The 7,018-nt window shown below is 35.8% G+C and overlaps 1 non-coding gene across 1 annotated transcript; it reads left to right on the top strand.

The window, feature by feature from the left end:
- The first annotated feature begins 6,092 nt into the window (after positions 1 to 6,092).
- Positions 6,093 to 6,166, top strand: trnan-auu (transfer RNA asparagine (anticodon AUU)). The gene has a single exon. It is a non-coding gene; the product is annotated as a tRNA-Asn (tRNA).
- The last annotated feature ends 852 nt before the right edge of the window (positions 6,167 to 7,018 follow it).

Genomic DNA, 7,018 nt, shown 5'->3' with positions numbered 1-7,018 from the left:
CTGTTTTCAAATTTTTAAAACTGTGCATGTTCAAAGCTTAATAAATACCAGAACCCTGAAGTGTTCTAATAAATTTACACAACAGCCTATCAAAATTAAGAATGATCAAAGGGTATCCCTGTTTCATTTGATCCTTTCTTCCTTTGAGCAAATTCTTCAGTAATCTCAGTGAAAATGATTTTTTCAGTATTTCACTCACTTTATCTGGCCTTTCCAGGAAACTACTGTTAATGCTGTGTGTGAGTCCATTAATGATTTTACATAAATGAAAGTAGGAGTGAGGAATTTATTACTGAGCTTTCTTTGAGTGTGCTTCTGAGATCAGCATAACTTTAGTATAAAACCATTTGGTAATCTTGCATTCATGCATACATTCATCCTTTCATTTTAGCCAGGGTAAACTAACATGGACAGATTCTGTCTTTTAAATGTGGTGGCAACCAGATCCTCATACTTGTGAATTAAAGCAGATAGAAAAGAGCAGCATGTCGCACACAAATTCTGCTTGTACACAGGCACACCCATTAGCACTGCCTAAATAAGCTCTGTGCCATCTAATGGGATCAATTAGTCTTCACAAAATCAGGCAGTTTGCCACAGTGTCACTGACCTTTCTGTTTATCGCCTGGTAGGTGCAGCTGTGCACTTCCTAAACAGATAAATAATGTATGCAAGTGATCTCAGTTCACACTGTCTGTTGTCATGATAGGTATTATCCAGCTCTGTGGCATCGAGTGGGGCTGGAGTGGGGGTGTTATAGCACTGTACAGTTTATCGAAGAGCCTCGTCAAATCTGAAAAAAAAATATTTCAAAAGTTTGTATTGGTCATTAGTAAAACTCCTATTGGGCATGAAGCAGCAAGAGGTCACCCAAATGAAACAAGAGCAACTTTTAACAGACCTAGACTCAAGTCTCAAGTACTGTACCTTTGTAGCCCTTTTATTTTTGTTGTTAACAATCTTTTTATTCAGTATCACCATTTACCATTGAAGATGTTCCTATGGTCTTATACAGAAAAGTTTCATCCTGCTTCTGGTTGGCTATATGAAAGGTTCCTCACTCCCCTGATTATTTAGGAAAAAACAATTATTTCCACATTTTTCATTTTGGCCTTGGCAAGACGGTTATGATCATGTTTGACTAGAGTTCCTTTTGACGTTTTTCATCCATGGCTGTGTTTCAGATTCTGCCCTTGGTTCTTCCGGTAGGCCGCTATACAAAGCAATACAGTGTACCTCTCTATGAGGTGCATAAGCATACAATTTTACTTCTTCAGTTTAGTAGGAAAATCTTGTGATTTCTGGAAACGACAATTATTTTTTATTAATATACCCACCCAATCTGGAACAGCCAATGTTTTAAGACTCACACCTTCTGTACTCTGTAACTTGTGTACTGCATGTGCAAGGTGAGAATAGGCAGGCTGGCTCCTTAGGCACTCCCACCTGTTAAAGACATTCATTTTTTGGTGCACCGTGACCTCCACAGTGCCTTAGGATTAGCACATCTTTTATTGCCTCCATTACAAAGTTGCAGCAGTCACTGTTTTGCCATGACTGAATTTAGAAACAGTGAAGTCTTACCATTGGGCTCTATCTGCATTTTTACCCAGTGGCTAAAAAATCCAACTCGATTGTTTGATTGTCAGTAGATTATTGACAAAATATGATCAAAACAGCAATTTAATATTTTACAAACAAAGCTATGCTGTTTCCTGACATTGTGTGATTGCAGTTTATTACGGATCGGTACGAACAGCAATCATTCTATCTACAGACTGGGTGAAATGTGAATTTTAATTCATTTTGCCATGAAGTGGACAGTTTGCATTCGTGGAAAATAACAATCATTATGCCCTCGTGAGGTTAGAGCTTGCCCCTGCACCAGGGCACAAGGTGCAAAGGAAGGAGCAGGGGTTAATTCCACATTGGAGGTTTAAGCAAAAGCAAAACACGCGTTACTGTGGTGGAGTTGTGGAATTAAGCTCTAATTACTAATAAAGTGAGAAACATATTGTTTAAATTACACCACTGGTACATTTCTAAAAAAAAGGAAATGCAAATAATTTAAGCTTAATAGGTGGAAAGTCAGCATTTGTAGGGCATACAGTAGTGTCCTTATTTAGCCAAGATGGGGTCTATGTTGCTAATTGGGGAACATAAGACCTTTGAAGCCTTTTTAAAAACCTATTTTATTGTTAGTTCTATGTCATGTCAGTGCTGAGGTTTAGTGTGTGTATTGAGTGCTAGCTGAGTGCTAGTTTAGTGTGTGTATTGCAATGAATGAAAAAGATTATCTAAATTAAAGATTTCTGCTGAGTCTTATAATTTCTGCTTTTATACATTAGTCCATTGGAGGCTGTGATTCCAAATATTGATATCCTTAATGATTTTAGAATTATATTGAAGTGCATTGTGAAAAGCGTGAGCCCTTCATTTCATTTTTGAATTTAATCTTGTTTTTTTATTATTTAAAATGCCTGCCTAGAGGGTTACTACATTTTGCCTTGCCAGGAAAATACTTGGTCACAGAAAGGTCGCATTTCCATTTTGCTTACTGTACTGTGATACTTTTTTAAAATAAAAAAATGGTTAGCAAAACTTCATAATTCCCCTGAATTTATATGTGCTTAAAAATGCCTTTCAGCAAATAGGCCATGAACACACTGTTTCCAAAAGTCCAAGAGCTAAGATACTGCAAATTTCAAACTTTCAAACTTTTTCAAAAAATGTTCATGTGGTTTTATATGTTCAAGCTTCAGGATTAGGTTTTTACCAAAATCTCATGCTAGATTTGTCTGTGCCTCTAGGTAACTGCAGTTACCTCACAATTCCTCTCTGTCAGGAGAAAGGAAAACGTGTCATGCCCAGATGGGAAAATCTGTCATGTGCAATTAATCACTCAGTCATCCTAAATTTCTATGCGGCACGACATAATGGAACTGACCCAAATGTCTCTAGGTCTTTTTCATAAAGCCATCTAGAAAACACTTTGCTTAACAAAATAACAGGATTTAATGTCTTAAAAAAGTGAATTACATACTGTATGATGCCCTCTTGAAAATAAAATTAAACAAAAAGATTTAACTGTGTCTGTGTCTGGCATCCTGTCCAGAATGTACCCAGCCTTGCACCCATTGCTTGTAAGGATAGGCAACAGCTCTCCCGTGTTCCTAAAAAAGAAGTGGTTAGAAAATGGATGGATGCCCAGAATTTTAGATGTAAACTGAGCACTGTCTTAATTGACTCAAAGGTTAGGAGAAATCATAGTTGAAGCGTTGTTTTCGTCTGTTCTTCCAGGTGTTCCTCTGTTTATTTTCCAGCCAATCAGATTGTAGACACAGCAGACAATATTTTGATATGTTGGTGACCTTTGAACCTAGAAACCTAGAAAAAAATCCAAATTCAAAGAAAAAAAAATCATGTGTACTGGATGCATTACTTCTATCTTAGTGAATATCACTGCAAATTTAAAAAAACATTGTGGTAGGGGAAAAAATGCACTAAATTCATTACTGGAAAATGGTTTATGACATTATTTGGGGGATAATTTGTTTTGGAATGCAAATTCAAATGAATTCTTATCAGCCAAGCTCAAGTTCATTATGAAATTATTATTATCTTTCCTGATCTGATTAGCATAGTGCATGTGAGGCAATAAAGATAAAGATATACAAAGTTTCACACTGTTTCATTTGAAAGTTTCCATCTTTATTGCAATCATGTGTTTCTTAATCAAAAGTAGATACTTAATAGTGCAGGATTCTATGGTATACTTGTAGCCACCCACTGCTGTCTGAAACAGGTCTGACAGAGGATGCGGGCAATATAGCTGATCATGTGAAAATGATCATAGTCCAACAGTAAAAATACATCAAAGCCTCGAATCTGCCTACCAACCACCATATGACTGTTTGTGAGAGATTTATTGCTAAAAACTAAACAGGAATTAGGACAACAAAGACAAGTCTGAGTGCAGCTGCAATTCTAGTCATGCCAGTGACCAAATGCAATGGGCATCATGACTTTACAGATTTGGTTTACTTAACTTTGTTTCCCTATATTAAAATAGTCTTGCGGTAGAAAAAAAATATATTGAACATTCTTCGGCATTCTGAAGGACAAGGAGAATCACATGAACAGAAAGTAAATGAGCCTTCTTGATTATTGAATTTCCCAAATGAGATGAAGATGGAAAATAAATTGAGAACCTGTTTTCTTTGTTTAAAGACATTATACCACCCCTCGTGATAATGTGTTGAGCTCTTCAGTGAATCAGTCTTTCATTCAAAATGACCATTATACTCTTCTGTGTCCATTATGTTCTGCCATTCTGCAGGTTCTTAATGTGTCTTGGAACCACGTGTAAAGGGGACAATAAACAGATTGCTTGGTTGCTTGGTAACTCCAGAATGCCCTAGTGAGATGAGGTGAAAATAGTACCATAAGCACAGGTCTTTTAAAATATATTATTTTCAACATTTCTCTTTAAAATAGTGTAAAGTCCTATCCATGTTGGGTCTTTTTTTTCCCCAAATGCTGCTGTGTAAATTCTGTTTCAGCTGTAACATGAAAGTGAGATCTCCAGCAATGTCATTGCTTATCCATCCCCTCCCCCAAATGGAATTAAGGTCAATGTCCTCCTGGAATGGATGTACCTTTTACTATCTTGAATTGTCTTGGAAAGTATAAACAGTACAGGACTGGTTAAGGGTTTGAATTAAAGAGAGCCCCTTCAACATCTTGTCTGAACCTTCAGATTTTTTATACTGTATGTCTTTCTCAGTACACACGTTAGAAAGAAATAACCAGAACAAAAACATGAAAAAAACACAAACACATTTTATTGTATTTCTCAAGTTATGGCACACCTAGGATGTAATTTTTTTTTCTAGGCCTTGTCTTGTATACTACCTTGGATAAAATTTGAAATAGGTGAAAGAAACATAAAAAATATGCATGATTATTTATGAAAATAGGACCTGGATTGTTTTTTTCTTAAAAAAAAGGTAGAGGAAAACATCTATTTTGGTGAATTTTTCCCTTTGATTATTATTTATTACTTCTAATAAATGCTGTAAATGTAGACAGTAATTTTACTTTTTCTGTAACCACATCTTTGATATCTCTGTGACATCACATCTAACTTTTCCCTCTAAGCAAAATACTGGAAATTGTTAAAAGGATATTTGTACAAGTCACAGCATTAAGCAGAGTGCTCTGCTCTGTGCAATTCCTAAAGCCTCTTGTTTTACAGTAGAGCAACTATAGCTGTGTGTAGTTCTCAAGTGTCTTTTTATGTGGAATGTGGAACATAGCATGTTGCTACATTTTTAGATATTTTCTCTTAGCCATTGTAGTTGTTCACTGTGGCACCATGATAAATCTGCACATTGTGGAAAACTGCATAGAAGGTAGTGAAATGGCTCCTCTTGGCTCAACTGTCCGCAAGGCGGAAAGTACATATTTAACAATGAGCATAAATTAGATTAATCTTTCTAATCTTTCAATGTAAAACACAAAACTTCCTTTTAGCATTTTCTCTTACAAAAGAATCCACTTAATATCAAAAACACCAATATTAAGTTGCAGAAATAAGCATCTAAGAAATAATTTTATGTGTGCCTTATGTGGGGATAAAGAATGTCATCAAAAATCTCACTATCCTCTTTACTTATAAGGGAAAATCTCACAGCTGGTGCTCCCTTCTTGTGAAAAGGCTGAGTGTGTCCTTCACAGAGCTGGGATGAAACCATTTAGCTTTGTGAGTATGCACAAATAAGGACTTACGTGAATGACAGGGAATGATGAATTTGAGCACTGTATGGTCATACTCCCCTGGGGAAAAATAATTCAATGAAAATTTCTATTAGTGAAATTTAGTTTGTTTCACTATATTGCATTATAAGTCAGCTATGGGCCTGTTTACTCAATAACAAATGAGCCATTGCATTTCCATGCTCAAAGGTATGTTTGCCAACCCCCTTTTGATAAAATATAAATACAATATATTAAAACAATAATCCAGTAGCTACATACCCAGGTGTATTTTTCACATGAAGGTGAAATCTGTTACTTTAAACTTTCTCTCAGTCTCTGTGGTGCAATCGGTTAGCGCGTTCGGCTATTAACCGAAAGGTTGGTGGTTCGAGCCCACCCAGGGACGGGTTTCTTTCGTGATGTAAACATTGTCTCCGCAAAGCTCGATTGGATTTCTCTGCAATTTCCCTCACGGGATCAATAAAGTATCTATCTATCTAAACTCTGGAGGGATGATGTTTTTGGACCCATGCCCATTCTTTTTTTGGATGTTTTATCTTTACAGAGTCAGTATACGTTTTTGAAACATTGAAACATGTAATGAAATATTGCAGTGAGCCATGCCGTTGGCTGTTCTGGTTGCAACAGATGTGGAAATGTTTTATTATGCCACAAAATTAAACTCAGAAAAATGGCATAAAGCGTTACTTTAATTTTAGGGTAACAAATGTTTTATTCTTTATTTTATTTTATTTTTGATAACAGCTGAGCAAAGTGAAATAAGATTTAGGTTTAAGCTTAAGCTTAGGTTCAATCAGAAAAATAGCAGTGCAAGAGAAGGATTAAGGAAGACACATGGTGGCTGTGGTGTCAAATTTATCTATTTCAATATTCTCATGACATAAAATGATGGCATTTTCCATAATCACAACATCAAACCTAAGAACAGAGAAAGCTGATAAGTTGCTTGTCAGAGATATTTGTACTGCTCTATAATATTGTCATTTTAAACTTAAAAGCTTTGAAAATTATGTTGTTGTACACATGGTGATCTGATGTATAGAGTACTCAAGGTTTACAAATGTCAGTATCAGATTTCTATGTTATATGAACCCGTCTGTCTTTTTTTTTCCTGAATCAAAGGCTGAATCTTCTTATTTTTAATCTCAGTCTAGGATTTCTTTAAGCCTGATAGCATGTCGCTGTATTGCTCGTGTCAGTGAATAGTGTTCTTTATAATTAGCAGTGTGTGACTATC

The sequence above is a fragment of the Atractosteus spatula genome, chromosome 3 (genome assembly GCF_055471065.1).
Source record: "Atractosteus spatula isolate fAtrSpa1 chromosome 3, fAtrSpa1.hap1, whole genome shotgun sequence".
NCBI lineage: Eukaryota > Metazoa > Chordata > Actinopteri > Semionotiformes > Lepisosteidae > Atractosteus > Atractosteus spatula.
The sequence above is the reverse complement of the archived record's forward strand: the minus strand, read 5'-3'. Positions and strand labels throughout refer to the sequence as shown.